General features: G+C 51.1%; 1 protein-coding gene and 1 pseudogene across 1 annotated transcript in view; one reads left to right on the top strand and one right to left on the bottom strand.

Annotated features, from left to right (window-relative positions):
• Nucleotides 1–23,210, bottom strand: part of LOC137149438 (IgGFc-binding protein-like) — a 185,650-nt gene that overhangs the window by 110,527 nt on the left and 51,913 nt on the right. The gene's annotated exons all lie outside the window — the stretch shown is intronic.
• LOC137149378 (IgGFc-binding protein-like) lies at nt 202–19,975 on the top strand (annotated as a pseudogene).

Raw genomic sequence — 23,210 nt, 5'->3', positions numbered from 1 at the left:
TGTCTGGATTTGATGGTGTACATTTCCCCCATCCCCATACTCAGTTGGTCCCCTGGCCTCCCCATCTCCACTCCCCAGGGGCTCCCCCACTTCTGGGGATGAAGTTGGCCCCCTATCGCCCCTAGGGGCCCCTGGGCTGGCAGTCGCGGCCCCATCTCCCCGGATTAACTCAACGGTCTCCCCTGCCCTTGTTTTGCAGTCATGGCGGCGAGGAGGAGGCTGCTGCTCTGGGCCGGGCTGGCGCTGCTGGGGGGTGAGTGTGACATGTGGGGCGCGGGGGGGATCCCAATAGGGGGCTGCGACGTGGGGGTCTCTGCTCAAGAAGATGCAACCCGCTGCCTCTGGGTATCCTCAGCTGCCAAAGGGGGGCTGGATTGGAGCCAGCAGGGAAAGGGTTTCCCCATCCCAGGAGAGTTTTCAAGATTTTGGGAAGTGGGGTCTGGGAGTCAGGACACCTGGGTTCTATCCTGGCTCTGGGCAGAGAGTGGGGTGTAGTGGTTAAAGCGGGGAGGCTGGAAGCCAGGACTCCTGGGTTCTATCCCGGCTCTGGGCAGAGAGTGGGGAGTAGTGGTTAAAGCGGGGAGGCTGGAAGCCAGGACTCCTGGGTTCTATCCTGGCTCTGGGAGAGGAGTGGGGAGTAGTGGTTAAAGCGGGGAGGCTGGAAGCCAGGACTCCTGGGTTCTATCCTGGCTCTGGGTGGGGTTTAATGGATTACAGTAGGCGGGGGTGGCAAGCAGGACTCCTGATTCTGCCAATGACTCACGCTGTAATCTCTGGGGCCATGACTTCCCCGTCTCTGTGACAGACCCAGCCCCTCGAGGACGGGGGCACAAAACCCAGCCTGCCTCTCCACCAGTCCTGGAAATCTGGCTGTTTGGCAGCAGTTTAGGAGGACTGTGACTTTCACATGCCCTGGGGGGCTACCCCAGTAAACTGTGTGATGTGGGGGCGCTCTGGTGTGGTTGTGTTGCACGCCCAGTTTACACTAGTATCACTGGTCACCCAAAGTGCAGGAGAGTGGAGAATCCTCCTGCTGCTCCCTGAATTAATTCTCTGCGTCCCAGAGCTGGTAAAGGCCGAGTAAAGCCAGAAGGTGCAAAAACAGCCACTTAAACCCCCATTTCTCCTGAGTGCCCCTGCTGGAGAGGATTGTGTGTGTGTGTGTGTGAGAAAGAGAGAGAGAGAGAACGCTGCCCCCTGCTGGATAGGGTCAGTTCTGCAGCTGTATGTGCATGTGTGTCAGAGCGCCGTACCGTGCTGGATAGAACTAACCATGCCTCTCCTGGGAGCTGGGGCGGAGGCCGGATGTGCAGAGTTCTGAGCCCCTAACTGGGGTTGAAGTGGTGTCTGGTGCCGGCCCTCGGCCCAGGCTGAGTTTCTGCCGGAGGGAACTCGCTCGGGGTCGGAGGGAGCCTTGACACAAGCCCTGAGTGTGGGGCGGTGCCAGCAGCAAAGCCGGGGTGGGAACATGCCTCTGAGAGGCGCCTTTCCCTCCCCTTTGCTCTAGTGGGAGGCAGCAACTTGCGGCTAATCTTTAGCACCAGCTACTTCTCTCTCTCAGCTCTGCTGGGCCATGCATCACATCAGCAAGACTCTGCCAATTTCCTGCTCGGCTGGGGGGGGGGCCGGAGGGTTGTGGAGGTGCCTTTGCTAAAGCCTAAAGGGATTTAGAGAGTCATGGGTTTTAAGGCCAGAAGGGCCCCTCATGGAGTCTGACCTCCCATATAGACCAGCCAAAATGGCCCTGAGGGATCCCAGCCCAAGACCAGAAGTCTACACGGCACTGAAAGATCCCTGCAGTCGGTTGGCACGGGTCAGCCGTGCGTTTCTCTTTGCTGCGTAGACAGACCCCAACAGGAGAAGAAGCCAGCACTTCCCTTGGACGCTTGTGCCACTGCTTAATTCCTTCATGGTTAAAATGCTGGGCCTACTTTCCACTTGGAATATGTCTGGCTTGAACTCCCAGCTCTCGGCTCTTCTTCCGCCTTCCTTCAGGACCTGCTATTTCCCGTCCTATGAAATTATTTACATACTAGAGTCAAGGCACTTCTCAATCTTCTGTCCACCAACTAAACAGAGCGAGCTCTGTGGCTCTCTCACTATCCCGGTATCGGGCTCTCCAAAGCCATATGCAGAAGGGAAATCACTTCTCAATTCCTGTACACTATTCTGTTTATACAGCCAAGGACTGCAGTAGCCCTGCGGTGTCTGACGGGGAGCTCATGTTGAGTTGCTTGTCCGTTATGGCTCCTAGATCCATTTCAGAGTCACTGTTTGCCAGCGTGCAGCCCCCCATCCCAGCTCTGGCCTGCGTTCCTGGTTCCTAGATGTAGAACTGGGCATGCAGAGATATTAAAACACATTTTATTGGAAGGGGCCCAGCTCACCAAGCAACCCGGGTGGCTCTGGATGTTGGCCCCGCCCTCACAATTCTTTCCCATCCCACCAAACTTTGTGCCATCTCCCCATTTTCTCAGCAGTAATTCTATATGTAGTTCCATAGCACTGGTGAAAACGTACTGATCCCTGCAGAGCCCTCCTCCGACCGGCATTCCCCAGTGACAACTGCCTTTTGAGATCTGCCAGTTCTCGACCCATTGAACATGTGCCCTGGGGATACTGCGTCAGTGCTAATTTTTTAATCAGCATGTGGTGTCTTGCTAAGTCAAACGCCTTCCACAAGTCTATAACTTCCACGCACTTACCTTCATCAGCCAAACTTGTAATCTCATTAAAGAATGAAATGGAGCGTGTTTGACCAGACCTATTTTCTCATGCCAGGGGACGCTGGGAAAGCCAAAAGTATAACTGGGTTCCACAAAAGATTTAGAGACGTAGCTGGAGGCCAGGTCCATCAGGGATTATTAGTCAAGATGGTCAGGGACACAACCCCGTGCTCTGGATGTCGCTAATCTCTGACTGCCAGAAGCTGGGACTGGATGACAGGAGACGGATCCATCAATAACTGGCCTGTTCTGTTCAGTCCCGCTGAAGCACCTGGCATTGGCCACCTTCTGAAAACAGGATACTGGGCTAGATGGGCCATTGGTCTGACCCAGTATGGCTCTCCTTGTTCTTATACCCTAAAACCAGGTTGACTGGCAGGAATTACATTCCCATACTCCTGTCTCCATTTCCCCATTATTTTGCCCAGGCTTGTTGTCAAAGTAACCAGTCTAGAGCCATCACGTCATTAACACCCTTCCAGGCATCTGGAAACTCTTGGTGTTCTAAGTTTGCGAGATGCAATCTAACCCTCCGGCGAATCTCTGCTTTCCCCAAAATTGCTTCAGATTCATAGATTCTTCTATTCCAAGGCCAGACAGTTCCACTGTGACCATCTCTTTTGACCTGTATAACACAGGCCAGAGATGAAGGCATCTGACGAAGTGGGCTGCAGCCCACGAAAGCTGATGCCTGCAGAAATTAAATTTGTTAGTCTTTAAAGTGCCACAGAACTCCCGTTGATTTTTACAGGCCAGAGAATTTCCCCGAATTCATTCCTGTTTGAACCAGAGCAGAGCTTTTAGGAAAACATCCAATCTTTGTTTAAAAATGGTCCATGGTGGAGAATCCACCAGGACCGTTGGTAAATTGTAATGAATTAGTGGGACTCTAAGAATTTGCACCCTGTTTCCAGTCTGAATTTGCCTGGCGTTAACTTCCAGCCATTGGCTCTTCTGAGACCTTTGTGTGCTAGGTGCTGTTGGTGGGTCTTGTGTCCAGACGGTCTCTGGAATTGCCTTATTTTTCTTTGCTGTGTGCGCTCCTTCCAGGCCTCTGCAAAGCCAGCCACCTCGGAAGAGAGTTCATCACCGCCTTCATGCAGAACAATGGCCGGGACAAAGTTCCTGACTTCCAGCTGCTCATCACCGGCTACTCTGCCAACACCTTGGTCACCGTCACCGTGCACAACTCCACCTTCCGGAGGGACGTCACGGTACAGCAGGGGCAGACAGTGACTGTGCACTTGCCCCCTGCGGTGGAGATGGTGGCCAGCGGGACATTCGACAGTACCGTGCTGGTGTGTGCCGATAAAAACATCACCATTCTGTCCCTCAGCGATAAACAGTATACGTCTGAGACCACGGTTGTGTACCCTGTGGAGAGCATGGGGAGGCTGTATTATGCCCTGACACCAAGCGGCAAGGCAAATGACGCCTACAAGGAGTTTGCCGTGGTGGCTTGGCAGTTCCCCACCACGGTCAGTGTCCAGTTGAAAGGAGCCGTGACCTTCCGAGGGGTCAAGTACGCAGCAGGAAGCAGACTCACCGTTTTCCTCCTGGCTTTCGAAGCTGCCCAGTTCCAGAGCCGAGAGGACTTATCTGGCTCCAGGATCGTGTCCTGGAAACAGGTGGCCCTCCTGAGTGGTCACAGGTGCACCTCCAAACACAGCTCGTGCGACCACGTGGTGGAACAGCTCCTGCCGGTCTCCAGCTGGGGCACCGCCTTCATCGTCCCACCCTTGTTTTTCCAGCCCAAGTATGACGTTGTGTATATCGTAGCCTCCCAGACCAGCAGCCTGAATTATCACTGGGGGCCAGAGAAGTTCAGGAAGGACATGGTGGCTGGGGAGGTGGTGACCCTCAACATCACACAACTGAAGCCCTTGTATCTCACCTCCAGTGCTGGAATCCAAGTTGTCTTCTTCTGCACGGGGGGTCGCAATGACGGTTTCAATTACGACCCCTTCATCATCAATATCCCTCCCATCACAAGCTACTGCATGTCCTACCACCTGGATGGGATAAAGGGCTTCCAGAACTACGCGCTAATCATGGCGAAGAGCTCCCAAGCTGGTAGTATCACCACGGACGGACAATCACTCAGCAACGTCCAATGGCAACCAATCCCGGACACAGATTTCTCCTGGGCGACATATGACCTGGGCAAAGGGGTCAGCTCCCACTCCCTAGAGAGCACCAGCTCCACCTTCGGGGTGCTGAGCGTCGGGATCTCGGCAGAGTTTGCAGGCTACGGCTCGCAGGCTCTCTGCGCATGTGGTGAGTCCAATTTTTCTGCCTATCTTCGCTCCTGGTATGTGGCGCTGGGGCGGGGGAAATTTTCCAGACAAATGGTTTGTTTGCCGAAAAAGGCAGGTTTGGGTCGCCCGGAAACTAGTCGTGAATTTGACAAATAAACATTTGGGTGAGATTCACAAGGGGGCTTCAAAACCATCCATGCAGCCGCTGGAGCCTAGTGGTTACGGCGCTTCCCTGAACTGTTGGAGACATCTCCCAGTCTGGACAGGGATTTGACTCTGGCTTTTGCTACGTAGAGGCGAATGTCTGAGCCACCAAACCTGTTTATGCTGTTCCATTTTGTAGAAATAATTAAATATTCCTGGCAGGCGGGGCTTGAATGCAGGGCGGGGCTACTCCCTTGCTAACCCCCAGGCTACCCTGGGAAGGAGCCGCAAGCGTAAAGGTTAGAAAACTGCCCTAGCATGGTAGTGTCCAGGAGCACCATCTATTTAGCTGAACAAGGAGAAGGCTAAGGTGTGACTTGACCCTGATCCATGAATGCCTACCTGGGGAACCGAATATTTACTACAGGGATGTTCAGTCTAGCGGAGAAAGATCTAACGCGACCCAAGGGCTGGCAGTTGAAATGAAAGACATTCAGACTGGAAAGAAGGCGTAATGTTTTAACGGTAGACGTAATTAGCCATTGGAGCAATCTCCCAAGGGTCGTGGTGGATTTGTCATCACGTGCGTTTTTTTAACTCAAAATTGGCTGTTTTTCTAACATCTGCCCTGGGAAATATTTGGGGCAATTCTCTGGCCTGAGCAATACAGAGGTTGCACTAGATGGCCCAACTTCTGGCCTGGGGAATCTATGACTTGTTCTCTTTTGCTGGCCCAGTGACTGATCAAGGATTTTATACAAAGTGGAACAGCTCTCACAGGAGATGCTGAGACTCCGCTACCCCAGAATGCCCTATAGGTTGGCGGGTAAGGTGCTTGCTTGTTTCACAGCAGTGACTTGAACCTGGATCTCTCACATGCATGCCCGAAGCACTTGGCTGAAGCTTATAACAGAGACATCGCCTCCTGGTTGGTGAATTTAGCCCTTTAGAAATGGCCAGAAATAAAACATTCGGGGATGAATGAAATATTTTCATTCCACCCAAAATGGAATTTTCCGATCAGCCAAAAATTCCAAACAAACATTACGTTTAGTTCAACCCAAACCAGTTTTTTTCTGATGTTTTCAGAACTGTCAATGAACGGAAAAATCAGCTCTTCACCCAGTGCTGTTTCTGTCATGGCCTTTAGCGTAGGCATGCCTCCCTTCTTTACCTTAGTCTCACATCTCCGGGGTGAGGGAGAGAAGCGTCGTTATCCTCATTACATAGCTTAGGCCATTGGTTATTACAGATGAAAGCCACAGCTCCGAGTTCAACCCCTTTGGAAGTCATGAAGCAGGGATGTGTCTAAATTGCTTTGGAGGAGGTGTTGCCTAGTAGCTAGCGCACTGCATGGCGAGTTTGGTTCTGTTCCCAGATCTGCTGCTTTGGTAACATTGTGCAAGTTACTTCTACTGTAGGTGCCAATTTCCCACCTGTAAAGCGAGGGAAGAGATACTGATTGGAGCTGGTAGGGAGATTTCCCCCCAAACGATTTGCCACCCAAAAAGGTTGTTCCAATGAAACCGAGACGCTTCGCGTCACCAGGCTGATTTTTTGCCAGAATTTCCCGAAACAGAAAAATCTTCCACTTGAGGAAAATTGCAACGCTTGGCTTGAAAATGAAATTTTCACATTGCAATTTATTTGAGGGGGTTTTTGAATATTATTTTAAATCACTTTTGTGTTAGTTCAAGGAGTAGCCGTGCATAATGATAATAACGAGAATTAGAGAATTTCCTTTTTTATTTTTCAAAAATAAATTTTAAAAAGCCGCAAGTGGAGAGTTGCTGCTTAGCAGAGATGGAAGCATCTGATCTTCTTTTCCAGATCAGCCCGTCCTCCTGGGTTCTGTTTCTTTACGACACCAAATGGGTGACAACTTTGCTTTGGGGGGGGGGGGGGGGAGGGACTGAAGGCTGCTAAATCCAGACTGAAAAATCTTATCTCATTCTTTAGATCAAAATGGCTCCTGCTAATGCTAAGAGGAAACACACTGACACTGTGTCAGACTGTCTCATTACATGGCAAACAGGTCACACTTTGATCTAGGGAAGACGATCAAATGTTTCAATCTGTACTGAGCAGCAGACCGCCACAGTTTAAAAACAAAAAACAAACCCAAACGACTTTCATGCTTGTATTATGTCTAGGCTTGGCAGAATTCCATTTTCATGGTTTTATAATTTTGACGGATAATATTGACGTTTATTTCTAAGCCTTTTTATTCTTCATTTAAATTTTCACAGCTGCAAGAAATTGTGGGAGCTCAGACAATAATTATTTAGTAACAGCAGCGACTGAGATGTAAAAAGGTAAAGCTGTATCGCCATCAAAAGGCATATTGTCAGCATCCTGTGTCAAAAGAGCCCAAGTAAATAACCTCATACCAAACTCTCTCTCAGCCTCAGGCAGTCTCTTTCTTTCTCTGCCTAACTATGAATTTCGATTATAATCGATGGAAATATTCTTCGTCGGCTTGTGTGTGTTCTCTGGCATCCACATTTCACGATAAAAATCGAATCCGTCCCCGTCTAATCATGTCACAAAGGCTGAGTGAGCGCTGGGTGTTACAGTACAGCTGAAGATCTGAGACACACAAGGGATGTGTCCGCACTGCCCGGCAAAGCAGGGTCTGTGTGTTTCCAAGCCCAGGCGTGAGTATGCGCCCTGCATTGTAAACCTGGGTTGACAGTTGCTGGATGCAGATCTCACAGCTGTGCTAGCATGTCCGTGTCACACGGCGCCGCCCTTCGGGCTCGGGTCTGCAGCTGGAGCTGCGTCTACACTGCAAAATGATGAGGCTTGGCACCGAGTCGCAGCAGGATTCGGGCTCTGACTCAGTCCTTAGCAGGATCCTAGGACCTGGGTCCTGGATGCTTGCTGACCCAAGTCAAACTGATTGGTGTACGGACAGAAGGGGGACTTGGGCACCTAACTCCCCGATCTGACCCCTTTTTAGGTGCCCCATTTATTCTTTAAATGCTGAAATCCAGCATCTGTCACCTCACCCGTTAGGTGCCTACATTTCCACTGGTTGGAGCTACAAAGCCACCTGAGTCCCCACGCTGCCTTGCAAGCTCAGTGCCTGACTCCCATCCAGCTCAGACAAGTCACTGACACTCTGTGACTCAGTTTCTCCATCTGAAAAATGGGGACATTGTCAGAGTGATGCTAGTACCGAGGCACCCCTGCCCTAGGCCAGGACCTCATTGTGCCAGGTACTGCAGAGACACCGAACAAATAAGACAGCCCCGGCCCCTTTCAGGGATGGCAATCTTCCCTCTTTAGATGGTTGGCTCTTCAGTGCGGGGACTGACTCTTATGTATCTGTACAGCACCTAGCGCAACCAGGCCTCAGTCTTGGTTGGAGCCTCTAGAGTGGGGGGATGGCAGCATAGTTAAATGGGTAGAGCACTAGAGTGCCCCTCAATTGACCTGGGGGTCTATTGCTGGCTCTGCTGCTGGGTAAATTTGGGTAAATCATGTTCCCCATGTTCTGCCTCAGTTTCCCCTCTCTCAAATAGGGATAACAATACTGACCTCCTCAGTAAAGCACAATGATATCTATGGATGACAAGTGCTAAAGAAGAGCTTGTTGGTGGTGGGGTATAATAATAATTATTTTTATTATAATAGATGCTACCAAATACACTAACAATAGGAAAAAAATTTCAGTAGAAGGAATTTCATGTGGATCACTTCTTTGCCAGTAGGTGTCACCAGACATTTTTGGCTTTGAGCTGATGCATTGTATAGGTTGCATAATTTTGAGAGATGACATCAATTGTTGTTTTAAAGAATTTTATTTTTATACATTTAAATTTCCACAGCTACACAGAATTATGCATCTTCAACTTTTCTTTTAATTTGTATCTGTTTAAATTTTCAGTTGTGGGAAATTCTGGGGCCATCAGATGATAATTATTTGATGACAGACATTGAGATTCCAAAAGTTAGTTTTATAGTTTTATAGTTTGACATCGCTTGTCAAAATCTACAAAGCAAATATCTTTAAATTAAACTCTAAGAAAAATGCTGCTTGAGATTTTACCATGTCGCCTGTCTGTAAATTTTGACCATCGGTAGAAATACTTTTTCATCGGTTTTGCATGTGCAATGAAATCAATGTTTACCAACATTTACTGATACAAATCTGGTGCTTCCAAGCGTATCTATCTATTGTTAGTGAATTTGGTAGCATATAACTAGGCTTGGAAGGACTACATTTTTTATCAGTAAATGTCAATAAATGTCCATTTCACCTTACACCCACAAAACTAACCAAAAAAATTCCATCCATGATCATTGAAATTTACAGATAGGCAAAGGAAAAAGATGGCTGCACGAGAACTTATTGGAGTTAGACTGAAAGCTATTTACTTTGTAGATTTTGTCAAGCAGTGTGGACAGTTTGTGTTTTTAACTTTTTGAATCTCAACCTCTACTGTCATTAAATCATCGTCACTTGACCCTCCCCACCCCCCAATAATTTCCCACAGCTGTAAAAATATAAATCAGTAAAAAATGCGGGGGGGGAATTGCTTAAAGCCGTGAAAATTTATATTGATACAAACTGCAAACAATGCTTGAAAACAAACATCAATATTATCCGTCAAAATTATAAAACAATGAAAATCAAACTCTGCCAAGCCTGTGTGTGTTAGAGAGAAAAGGGGGTGAGGGAATATCTTTGATTGGACCAACTTCTGCTAGTGAAAGAGACAAGCTTTCGAGGTACAGCGCCTCTTCAGGGCAGGACCAGCTCTCCTCTTCGCTAGTAGGTGTCACCACAGATGTATGAGTCGGTGACACAACACAGTGTCTGTATCACAACTGGTGTGGGGTTTTGTGGCCTGGCAAATCTTTTCTCTCTAGACAGTCCACATTCCTGCAGCACCGCTCAGTGCAGGAAGCAGGAAATATGCCAGATCAGGAACTGCAACTTCGAGTGCGTGGCCGTGTCAGAAGCCACCTGCCAGGTGCAGAGAGAGTCGCGTTATCGCACCTTCGATGGGCAGGCTTTCAACTTCCCGGGCACCTGCACCTATACCATCGCCAGGACCTGCAACTCAGACACGACTCTCCCGTCATTCAGCGTCGAGGCCAAGCACGAGTACCAGAGCGACACACGTGTTTCCTCTGTTGGTTTCGTGAGGGTCCATGTCTACAATGTCACCATCTCGATGGACAGATACACAAAGGGGAGAGTGCAGGTGAGAGTCCACCACACTGTAGGATTGCCTTGGCCTCTTGTGAATTTCAACGCCCCCTGATAACCCAGCCCTGGGCTCCCCCACCCTAGAGGTCTGCTGGTGCCCCTCACTCCCGACCCGCAACCTGGATCCAAGGGGGAATGCTGAAATCTGGGTTGGCCTCGTTCATCGTATCTCACGGTGGGCTGGATTTCATGGGTCCCCGAGGGAGGAAAGCAGCCCAGGATAAATGCCCAGGAGAGGTTTTCCACATCTGGGGCTGGGACTGTTTGGAAGGCTAGTGAAGAGGGAGCTGCAGGAGCCAATCGAAGTGATGCAGGAGGTCTTGGGGTCTCAGCAGCTGGGGTCCTCAACAATTGCTCTGTACGTCCCTCCCAGGTGAATGCCCAGAGCTCCCACCTCCCCGTCTCCCTGCTGGAGGGGAAACTGAGGCTGTATCAGAGTGGGGACTCCGTGGTCATCGAGACCGACTTCTCCCTGCGGGTCTCCTACGACTGGGACAGCTCGCTGGCGGTGAAGATCTCCAGCAGCTTCTGGGAGAATGTATGCGGCCTGTGCGGCAACTACAATGGAGACCCCGGGGACGACTTCGCCGCCCCGGATGGGGCGCAGGCTGCCAGCCCTGTGGAGTTCGGAAAGAGCTGGAAGGTGGAGGACGGGGACAGGTTCTGCTGGCACGACTGCCACGGGGAGTGCAAGAGCTGCTCCCCGGAGCTGGTCGGCAGGTACGTGGCCGAGCCCTTCTGCGGCTGGATCAGCAAAGGGGCGGGCGGCCCCTTCAGCCGGTGCCACTCTGTGCTCGACCCCAAAACCTACCTGGACAACTGCGTCTACGACCTGTGCATGAACGACGGCCAGCAGGAGATGCTGTGCCGGGCGCTGACGAGCTACGCCGACGCCTGCCGGGGAGAGGGGGTGGCCGTTTCCGACTGGAGGAGTCTCGTAGGGTGCCGGGAGTAAACCCTGGAGGAGGGGGATTGTGTAGGGTGGTCCCAGGGGTGATGGGATGAGCATGAGCACAAGGGAAACCAGCAAGGGAGCCTGTGCAAATGGGGAGATCCGTGGGGTGGGGGGGGAACTTCTCCCCAGAGAAGCCTTATTGCTAGGGGCATTTAACAGTAGGCTGGAGAACAGACCAGGGGTCATTCGTTCCCTGGCCGAGGGGGATGGAGGAGAGGGGATGTGCCGGGGCTCTGCCAGCTCCAGTTCTGTGGGTCAGGGCTCCCAGCAAGTTTGGGGGCATCGCTGGGGGCTGCTCTGCTGCAGAGCGTTTAGCTGGGCCCCCTTGACTCTGTGCCAAGATGATCGATGCTGAACACAGCAATATCCCAGTGATGCCTGTGTCTTGTCCCTTTGACAGCTCTGCCCTGCCCGGAGAACAGCCAGTACCAGCCCTGCGGCTCCGCGTGTCCTGCCACCTGCAGCGACCCAGAGGCGCCCAGCAACTGCTCCTTGCCCTGCGTGGAGACCTGCCAGTGCTACGCGGGCTTCGTGCTGGACGCTGGGAAATGCATCCCCCAGGCCGGCTGCGGATGCGAGTTCCAGGGGCAACTCTACGCCCCCGGAGAGCAATTCTGGGGGGACAGCGACTGCACCAGACGCTGCGTCTGCGAACCACAGACCAGGCAGGCGAGCTGCCAGGCCAGGGGGTGCAGGGCTGGGGAGCAGTGCCGGGTGAAGAAGGGCATCCCGAACTGCTACCCCACCAGCTACGCCAGCTGCACGGCCAGCGGGGACCCTCACTACACCAGCTTCGACGGGCAGAGGTTTGACTTCCAGGGCAGCTGCCTGTACCAATTGGCCGGGCGGTGCCAGGAGGGGGAAGAGCTGGTGGATTTCCAGGTCCTGGTGCAGAATGGCAACAGGGGCCACCGAGTCGTGTCCTTCACCAGAGCTGTGGAGGTCCAAGCGTACGGCATGAATGTCACGGTCAGCCGGGACTATCCGGGGAGAATCCTGGTGAGTTCGGTCATTGCTCAGTCCTGAGTCACCCTTCGTTAGAGTTTTTGCTTTGTCTTGCATTGTGTCCACAGCTTCCTGGTTTGGGTCGTCATCCAATCTCCCCCCCGTCATCATCGTTTTCATTGTCTTCACTCCTCATTGCACTTTTCATCTTCCTTCTACCTGTCTCACCAATGGAGCTGGGTGGAAAACGGGGAGAGGGCAGAGATTCTGCAGGGAAAATTTCAAGCTTTCACCCCCAAAAAATCTAAATCTGAAACATTCTGCCCCCAAACCGAAATATTTCCATTCTGAAATGCCACCGCAGTGCCTCATGGGAGTTGTAGTTTGGATTCTTCGGTAGTCTGGGCTTCCACATCAGACAACATCTCCCATGATGCATCACGGTCTCCCTGCCTGGTGAAGAAAGGCCGTGCATCATGGCAGGCCCATAGCCACAGGGCATCATAGGAGATGGAAGCCAGCCGGGGGGCTGAGCACATAAAGGAAAATGGCATCCCAAACTACAACTCCCATGAAGCAGGACGTGGCATTTCAGAATCAAAATATTTTGGTGGTCAGATAAAATATTTCTTGTTTTCAGCCGAAACCTGATCTGGAGCGGGGAGGGTTGGAAACACAGTTTTGCTGCCAAAAAAACAAAATCCAATTTGTTGTGACCTGCACTTTTTGCAGAAAATTTCATTCAATAAACCAATCAATTTTCCATCAAAAAAGAGTTTTGACAGGAAAGATTTCATCAGCCCTCGTGGTCAGCCACGGTTACCTCTTTGATCTTTTTGTGTGTTCGCTTGGGACCTCTGTGATCATCCAGATTTTCATCCATTCCAAAGCCAGAGAGGACCGTCGTCTAGGCTGACCTGCTGTACAACACTGCCCAGAGAACTGCCCCAAAAGTCTTCCCCACAAGCTTTTCCAACTGGCAGCCCCTTATTCGAAGTCAAAGGTTTTCACAGCCCTCTTACATTTGCCATAAGAGTCAAAAATGGACCAGAGCCGCTGGTATTGAACTGGTGCGGTGTTTTGAGAAATTGACAGAGAACACTTGACCTTGTATGTGAAGGGGCTGCAGAAAGTAGATGAGTAAGTTTTTCTTTGCTTTAGATTGTAACAACATTCTCAATCTTTTCTTCGTGTTTGGTCACTTGATGTTGCCAATTTTCACAAGGTACAATTTATTCAAAAATGGGGGTGAGGGGGAGGGAAAGAAAACCAACATATTCCACTGAAAAATCTGAAAAGTCCAAAATGAGCCAGTGTGAAAGGCATGGAAATGCTTTTGATGATTTTTTGCGATTTTCTTTTTCTTTTTTAAGCAGTGACGGCGAGATCAGAATCCAACCCACAGCCTCCAAACTTGGTTTGTTTTCATAAGTCTGGAGTATTTCAGTGCTTAGTGGGTGATCCCTGTGCAGTGTTTCTGCATGGCTGTTAGACATGCTGCATTCCACTGCTGGACGGTACATTGGGGCCTGGTGAGATGACGTCTCTCCGTCACTCTCACGGGTCCCTTGCCAATTGCTCACAGGTGAACGGCGTGCTCCTCAACCTGCCCTATGGCACCAGCGACGGCAAAATCTCCATGTACCGGAGAGGACAGGAGGCAGCGATCCAGACCGACTTCCATCTCACCGTTGCCTTCGACTGGCAGAGCCGAGTCACTGTGACCGCCCCAAGCACCTACGCCGGCGCCGTGTGTGGTCTCTGTGGAAACTTCAACGGTGACAAGGGAGACGAGTTGACCATGAGGGATGGCAGAGTGGCCCCGAACGCAACGGCCTTCGGGCAGAGCTGGAGGGTGGCAGCAACGCCGGGCTGCACTGAAGCTGAAAAGCCGGACTGCTCCAACCTCGCAGCCATCAGAAGGCACCAGAGGAGAATCCGTGGGGAGTGTGGGATGATCCTTGAGAATGCCGGGCCCTTCCGAGAGTGCCACCTCAAAATCCCCCCCGAGGGCCAGTTCGAAGACTGCACCTATGACTATTGCTTCTTCAGGGGGCAGCAGGATGTCGTGTGCCAGAACCTCGCCAGCTACGCCGCGGCCTGCCAGGCTGCTGGGGTCATGATAGAGCCCTGGAGATCCAATGGCTTTTGCGGTAACTGTCTTCCTCTTGGTCTCTTCCTCTGGGATGAAAAGGAATTCAGGATGGAGGGAGAACTTGTCACCAAAGATCCTTCAAGTGGCTTCTGGGTGGGGTTTAGTGGGTTAGAGCAGGGGAGGCTGGGAGTCAGGACTCCTGGGTTCTCTCCCCAGCTCTGGGGTTCCCACAGAAAGTTTCAGTTCTAACAAAAGGCATTTTCCAATGGAAAAATGTTCTGCTGGAAAGTTCTTGGCCCCCTCCAGGTTTGTCCTCCTTCTAGGTGTCTGAATTTTGCGACTGCCTTTTTTCCTTCTCCTTTGCCCTTAATTATGAGATTGTCATTCGTTTGTGTCTCTGATGGTTACATTCACCTTCCTCCACCTCTTATTCAGTCCCCTGGCCACTTGGTTTCATGCAGATCATGTGTCCTTGAGGGACTGCTTGGGCCTGATCTTCCATCGAAGGTTTTGATCCTTGTATTTGCCCAAGCAGAAAAATATTGGGTTCGGGAAATGATCAATTTTGGAAGCAAACAAATTAAGATGATAAAAAAAAATCAGCAGAAAAAAATATTTAAAAAATGGATGGAACCAAAATGCTTTAAATTCACATGAAATTGTTTTGGGGGTGTTTTATTTTCAGACTGGCTGAGTCAGTCCACAAGCTTTTCTCTCACCCCCGTCTGCCCGTTCCTCTCTCATCTTCTCCTGCAGGCCCCACCTGCCCCCGTCACTCTCACTACGAGCTGTGTGGGAGCGGCTGCCCTGCCACCTGCCACGGCCTCTCGGCGCCAGACGGGTGCGACGCCCCCTGTGCCGAAGGGTGTTTCTGTGACCCCGGCTTCCTCCTGAGTGGAGACCGGTGCGTCCCCATGGCGCAGTGCGGCTGCGTGCACCAGGGCAGGTACTACCAGAAGGGCGAGGAGTTCTACCCCAGCGCCTCCTGCCGGGAGCAGTGCCAGTGCAAAGACAGCGGGGTTGTCGAGTGCCAGGAGTCCTCCTGCGGAGCCAGTGAGGAGTGCCGGGTGGAGAACGGCGTCCAGGGCTGCTATCCTGCAGGCAGATGCACCGTGGCCGGTGATTCCCACCACCTGACCTTTGATGGACGGGCCTTCGACTTGCACGGCAATTGCACCTACGCCTTAGCCAGAGTCTGCAGCGCTGACGTTGAGCTGGTGAACTTCTCCGTGGTGGTGGAGAAGGAGAGCGCTGGCGGTGGGCGTGTGGCTCAGATGAGGGCAGTGGTGGTCTCCGTTCATGGCTCCACCGTCACCATGGAAAGGGGGAGGCAGTGGAAGGTTGCGGTAAGTCCACATTTCCGATTAATCTCAGGTCTAATCCATGACTGACCCGGTCATCAGAGCAGGGATCTCTAGCCACAGCCAGATCGCTGTGGACCCTGAGTTCCCAGTTCCTTCTCTTGGGGACAGCCTGGAGCACATACCCTCAAATTTATATATCCAGAGATAGACAGATAGATAGATATACCATATATCCTCCAGAGAAATCAACTTGATTCAGTTCAGAAAGTGGAGAGCAAATGAAAAGGCCAGATGGTTCCGGTCAACTCAGGCGACCTCATCTGCAGCTATTCAAAGCCCCAGAAGGGACAGAAGTGTTTGTAGTTCCAGGCCAAATTCTGCTCATACCTGTACAAGTGTAAATCTATTGACGTCAGTGTAAACCTAGAATAACTCCATTGATGCCGGTATATATCCCGAGTTACTTCACTGATGCTGGTGAATATCTGGAGTTACTCCACTGATGTCAGTGTAAACCCAGAATAACTCCATTGATGCCGGTATATATCCCGAGTTACTTCACTGATGCTGGTGAATATCTGGAGTTATTCCATTGACATCAGTGTAAACCCAGAATAACTCCATTGATGCCGGTGTATATCCGAAGTAACTCCACTGATACCAGGATTACTCATTTGACACTGGTATATATCTAGTATCTGCACTGAGACCAGGGCACATCTGGAGGCACTCCATTGATGCCAGTGTCAATCCAGAATGACTCCATTGATGCTGGTGTATATCTGGAGTTACTCCATTAATACTGGTGCGCATCTGGAGTTACTTTGACACCACTGCATAGCCAGAATAAGTTCATGGATGCCAGTAACTCCTCGGGCTAATGTGTTCCTCAGCTGACTCTAGTGTGTTCCTGGCCATATTTGTAAGTCTGTGCATGCGTGCGGTGCCAGGACATGGTGCTGAATCCCCACCAGGGATGGGTAAATTTCTCTCTCATTGGCACAGGTGGACGGGGAGCTCCACAATCTGCCACTGGCTATGGATGAGGGGAAGCTTCTGGTCAACCAAGAAGGGAACAACATCATCCTCCAGTCCGTCTCGGGCCTCCGAGTCCTTTACGACACTGCCTCCTACCTCCTAGTGTCCGTCCCCGGCACCTACAAGGGACACGTGTGCGGCTTGTGCGGCAACTTTAACGGTGACAAGGACGACGACCTCCTGCTGCCCAGTGGGAGGCGCACCCAGAAGGTGGAAGTGTTTATTGCCTCTTGGCAGGTGCCCGCTGACGGTGCCACGTGCTCCCATGGCTGCGGTGAGAGGTGCCCCGTCTGTGACGCCACCCAGACAGCCCCGTACCAGACTGAGATCTCCTGTGGGCTGATCAGAGCCGCCTTGGGTCCCTTCCAAGACTGTCACTCGCTGGTCAGCCCTGCTGAGTACTTCAACCACTGTCTGTATGACATGTGTGCTGCCAACGGGACGAGAGAGACCCTCTGCCGGAGCCTCCAGGGCTACACGGCCGCCTGCCAGGCAGCTGGGGCCAAGATCAGAGCCTGGAGAACGGCCTCCTTCTGCCGTAAGTTTATAGAGCAACCTGCCGCCCTCAGCTGCCTTTCACATCGGTCCCACTGATTTCCCCTTGTTGCGTGTCACTTAACGCCCGTACAAACCGCATGTCGGCTCAGGAAGAGGGAGAGGAGGGGATGCGGGGCCAAACTGAACTGTGGAGGAAAGGGAACTGACTCCATCCTCGGCCATCACCACATTTAGGATCTGGGGCCTTCTGCAGAGTGTGATTCATAGATGCTAAGGCCAGAAGGGACAACTGGATCCTCTAGACCTGTGGTTCTCAACCTTTCAGGAGTCTGATTTGTCTTGTCTTTCACCTCACTTAAAAACTACCTGCTTGCAAAATCAGACATAAGAATACAAAAGTGCCACAGCGCCTTAGTACTGGAAAATTGCTAACGTTCACATTTTTACCATAGAATTATAAAATAAATCCACTGGAATAGAAATATTGTACTTACATGTCAGTATACCGAGCAGTATAAACAAGTCATTGTATGAAATTTTAGTTTGTGCTGACTTCACTACAGCTTTTCTTGTAGCCTGTTGGTAAAACTAGGCAGATATCTAAATGAGCTGATGTTCCCCCTGGAAGACCTCTGCGTACCCCAGGGGTACACGTACACCCGGTTGAGAACCACTGCTCTAGTCTGTCCTGTCAATCACAAGACCTTAAATTTCACCTAGTTATGCCTGTCTGGAGTGTTGGCCTCAGGACATTGGCCCCAGTCTCGACTGGAAGCACCAAGAGATGCAGAATCCATCACTTCCCTTGAGAGTTTGTTCCAACGTTTAATCTCGTGTCTCTCCCCCTCCCCGGTTAAAAATGTGTGTCTTACATCTGACTGGAATTTGGCCTCTTTCCCACAGCATTGCTCTGCGCGTTTGCATCCAGTTGCTCATCCACAGTGACCCCAGATCCTTTCCAGAGTCACTGCTGTTCAGGATGCAGTCCTCCATTCTGTGGGTGTGGCCGGCATTGCTTATTCCTACATATATAACCTTGCAGGAATAAGTATTTCTTAATGGAAAACTGGCACCAGTTGTAGACTGTTATCCTCTAGAGGGGGACAGAGTGCACACACTTAACCAGAGTGTTTATAGGAGAAGTCAGTAGAGGAACGTGGTCTGTGTATATGGCGGGGTTTGTGTTTCACTGATCTTTGCATCTCATTTGTTACACAATCTAGCTCTGAGCTGCCCAGTTCGGAGTCACTACGAACTCTGCACCCGCTCCTGTGATTTCACCTGCGCCACCCTGGCCAATTCACCCCAGTGCACAGAGAGATGCTTCGAAGGCTGCCAGTGCAACAACGGGCTGTTGTTTGACGGAGAGAGTTGTGTGTTTCTGGATGACTGTGGATGCTTCAGATACGGGAGATATGTCAAGGTAGGTACCTGGTAACTAGAGCTGAGCAAACAACTGAGAAAATAATTGAGGGAGGGGGGAATTGTTACGGGTCAGATAGGAAACTCTTTTGTTTTCTCATGCCAGAACGAAAAACTGAAGAAAAAATATCATTTCATTTAGTTTTGAGGGGGTTTTATCCTGTTAAGAAAATGAAATCTAGCAAAATCTCTGCACGAAATGGTGTTTCGAAATGAAAGATCAAAATGTCTCCTTTCGAAAAGCTTGAAATTAGACCTTTAGACTCCTTTTTCGCCCAGAACTTTGCCGAATTCACCCCAAATTTCCCAACAGTTGCATTTTGGGAGAAATAAACTCCTCATTCAAAACATTTCACCAAGCTCTACTGGTTACACTGAGGCCTGGGTCTAGTTAAGATTCATCCCAGCTGCCAGAATCCTGGCCTCTAGGCCATTAGAGCAGTTGAGCTAAAAAAAAATCCTGTCCGGCACTAAAGAACTCCTTCTGATGTACTTTTGGAGCTGAACATCACAGTCCAGCGCTCAGAGCCCAGTCCTCAGCTAATAGTAATCAACAGGTTCAGCCACAGAATAATGTCTGCAGTGACTACCCGTTTGCAGGAGCTTGGTCTTGTGAGGAAGTAACAAGTCTGGGAGTCCGGACTCCTGGGTTATATTCCTAGCTGTGGGAGAGAAGTGGTATCTAATGGATCAGATAAGGGCTGGGGTGGGCTGGGAGTCAGATTCCTGGGTTCTAGTCTCCGCCCCTCGCCCCCGGCAGGGAGTGGGTTCTCGTGCAAATAAAGAGTAACTCAAGTGGTGCCAGTGGATTTTCACGGGCGGTGGGCATGGCAGTTACATTTACACCATTGAAAGGGTTGAATGGAGATCGTTAACCCCTGTTTCTGACCAAGGACAAGCGCTTCACATCAGACTCTTGCTTTCTTTCCCAGTCCATGGAGACTGTGATTTCCGCCAACTGCACCGAGAATTGCACCTGCTACCTCCGAAGCAACCTGGTGTGTCAGAAAGTCGCCTGTGAGCCCGGACAGAGCTGCATGCTCAAGAACGGCACGTACGGCTGCGCATAGGAGGGAGAATAATGAGGATTTGGGGCGCCCAACAGTGGACGAGTTAGAATGCATATAACTTAGAGCTGGCATGGCAGCTGCTTTATTTGAATGTGTTCTACGGTGCTGTCCATTACATGGATGCGCGTCCATTGCGCTTCTGAATTATTGTGTTTTGTAATATTACCAGTGGCCCAGCAGACGGCGCTGTGACAATAGTTTTGCCATTTCTGTTAACTAAATGTATAGGAGAGCTCAAAGGATGCTGTGTGGTAGCTGTGGTGCATTTCTTTCTGTCCTCAGTAAAGTGGATTGTCTCTGCGGTAGTGCTTCTGATGGACTATAATTTCTAAGGGGACAGATGCTGCCCACATCTTATACTTGCAAAAGTTGACAAGCTCACCCCATGATCAGCAGACCTTGCACTTTGTTTTCCTCTGTGAAATCTTGCACGATACAAACCTGGACTTCATAAAAGCCAGTGAATGGCACCCTGGATCTTTTCAAAGACATTTTTTTCCCAAACATTCAGCACATAAATTGTAAGCTTCCTGGAGCCAGACGCCATCGCTTTCACTGCTCCGTGAAGTGACATGCCCACTTACATCACTGTAGAAACCATTAGTGCTCATAAATGCCCCTCCACCTTCTGCATTTTGTCCATTCTCCCTGCAACAAAATCAGAGGCAGGTACTCAGTCAAGAAAAAATGAAGGTGAAGAAAAGTCACATAAGGGATTAAGGGCCTGCAGAAAACGCTTTACAGTGGAAGATTTAAGGAATTCAATCTGTTTAGCTAACCAAGAAAATCAAGAGGTGACTTTGTTATGATGAGAAAATCCCAGCTACCAGAGGGCTCTTGAAACTAGCAGAGAAAGGCAGATCAAGAACCAGCAGCTAGAACCTGAAGCCAGACACATTCCAATTAGAAATTCGGCACAAACATTTCCCACTGGGGGTGGTTATCGACGGGCACAAACTCCTAAGAGGAGTGGTGGATTCGCCATTTCTCAAAGCCTTCAGCTTAAGACTGGGCGCCTTTTTGGACAATATGTTTTAGTCAAACACACGTTAGGGCGCTGAGTGCAAGAGTAAATTCAGATTCACGCTCCTGCTTCTCCTACCTTCCTGGCTGACACCAGCATCCTAACCGGTGCTTAATTTGTGCCAGGGCTGAGCCTGGGCACCTCTAGTTCATAGCCCTGGCATCTCTGGGCTTACCACGTCCGATATGAAAGCAAAAAAAATTACTCCAGTGCCGGCACCTAATTGCTTGAGTCCCAGCACCTCTTCCATTACAAATTAAGCACTGATCCGAACCCCTGTGTTTGCAAATGGAGGACCCCCTGTTAATCCACCAGGGTCGGCTCTGACCTGACCCATGACCTACTGCCTGGGGCAGACACCCCCATGGCCTGTAACTTTTTTTACTACATAAAGAGAGTTGGTTGCTTTTTCTGTTTGGCACAGCACGGGGCTTTAAAGAGACCTGCGATGGGCTTTGGATCCAAGACGCCCTATGCTGGCAGATGTTAACGCCTTCTGCGGGTAGTGGTGTTTTAGCTGTTTTGGTCTCCTGATACTATAGAGACAAGCTGGGTGAGGATCAACTTCTATCGGTGAGAGAGACAAGCTTTTGAGCTTACACGGAGCCCGTCTTCATTTCCCAGATCTGAGGAAGAGCCTGGTATAAGATCAAATCTTGTCTCTTTCACCAACTGACGTCGGTCCAATAAAAGGTATTACTTCACCCAGCCTGTCACTGTATAACACCAGTATAGACGGTTATCGGTAAATGTCAGTAACCTTTGATTCCCCCATGCACCCCTGTCTCTCTCCTCGGCTCCCTGCAGCCGGTCCAGTCCAGGCAGGCTCCTGCAAGAGGCACGTTCAGGGCACAGTTATATCTGAGTGTTTGCAGCCAGGCCCGTAGGCATATGTCTACACGGCGTTGTAAACCCAGGTCTGCGGGACCCTAGGCGTGTGAACTCAACGTTTCCAACCCCGCGCCTGAACTGTGTCCACACTGCAAAATGACAGGCCTGGGAGGGGACTCGGGCTATGACCCACCATCCGCAGCAAGGTCCTAGGACCCAGGTCCTGAGCGCTTGCTGACCTGGGTCAGACTGATTGGTGTGTGGACAGAAGACAGGGACTTGGGCTCAAACCTGAGTCAGAGCAGGGGCTTAGTGCAGGATGGACTGGGTAACTGCCATCTCTTCTTGCAGAGTGGGGGGCTGGGGCTGGACACCGGGGGATGCCCTCCCCTCGGAAAGACCCTGCCAGCCAACACAGCAGGCTTGCGCAAAGAAGAGGAACTGCCGGTGGGTGGCTGCTGCTCCAATGGGGGCGGAGGGGGGGTGGGGCGGACAAGATGAGCAGGGTCCCGGCAGCTGAGAACAGCCAGCAGTGAGCGGGATGTGTTCTCAGCTGCTACATCGTGGTAGCATGGAGGCATGCAGCCCATCTCCAGCGTGGACTGGGACTGTTGCCTCGAACAAGCACCAGCTGCCTATGGCCTTTTATTTTCGTTTTTTACCAATTGTCACCCCTTTTGTTAAAATGTTTGTAATAAGCACTGATAAATTCCTGGGAAATATTAAACAAACTACAAACCTAAGGCCTGACTTATACACTCAGTGCATAGCAGCCTGCAGCCCAGAGGGAAACTGAGGCAGACCAGGGACTCGTAAAAAAATATTGCCCAAATTCCCCCCCCCCAAAGGTATAACTAACTGGACAGCAATAACCCGACACTCCCGCGCCCAGCCAATCACTCCCGTTGCACTGAAGTGATTAATATAAGTAGGTGCCCCCCATCCACAAAAGAAATGGAATGTGGGTGGCACAGACAGGGGGCAGAATTTGAGTGGGTTCGGAGAAGCTGGCCTCAGAGAAGGAGGCCTGGATGGCGTTGCAGACTGCTCAGTGGAGACCGCTGCTCAGTGCACGGCCGGGGTGGTAAAAGCTAACACGTCAATAAAGACAAGCGCCCGGTCTGACACTTAGGAAGGAAAAATCAAATGCACGACTACAAAATGGGGACTTAACTGGTGAGGGGGGCGACGCTGCGGAGCGGGATCTGGGGGTGACGGCGGAGCAGACATTGAATGTGCATCAACAACGTGACGCAGCTGCAAAAAAGGCTAATATCCTGGTAGGGTGCATTAACAAGCATGGGGTATGCAGGCCCCGGGAGATCGCTGTCCCGCTCCGCTTGGCACTGGCCAGGCCTCGTGACGAGTATTGCACTCAGTGGCTGGTGTGGTCAGCCGGCAGGCGGGCGTGCTCTCGCCGTGCGATGTGCCAGCCCTGCACGGACAGGCGGATCAGCAGCCCTCGATCGTGCTACCCAGAAACGAAGACCACAGGCACGGTTCGGTGACAGAGGCGCTCGGCCAGGTTTATTGCCTTCAAGGCATGGCACAAGCGCCCTGGCTCCGGGGTTACAGGGACACTAACAAACGAGGGCCCAGGGGCAAGGAGCGGCTGAGCCGCAGGAGTCTCTGCTACCCCCTCGGCCCCACAAAGGGTGAAGGCGCAGTACCGACATTTC

This window comes from Emydura macquarii, unplaced genomic scaffold (assembly GCF_026122565.2).
Source record: "Emydura macquarii macquarii isolate MOO-44397 ecotype Brisbane River unplaced genomic scaffold, CSIRO-AGI_Emac_v2 contig_746, whole genome shotgun sequence".
NCBI classification, from domain to species: domain Eukaryota; kingdom Metazoa; phylum Chordata; order Testudines; family Chelidae; genus Emydura; species Emydura macquarii.
Note: the sequence above shows the minus strand (reverse complement) of the source record. Positions and strands in the feature narration are given on the sequence as shown.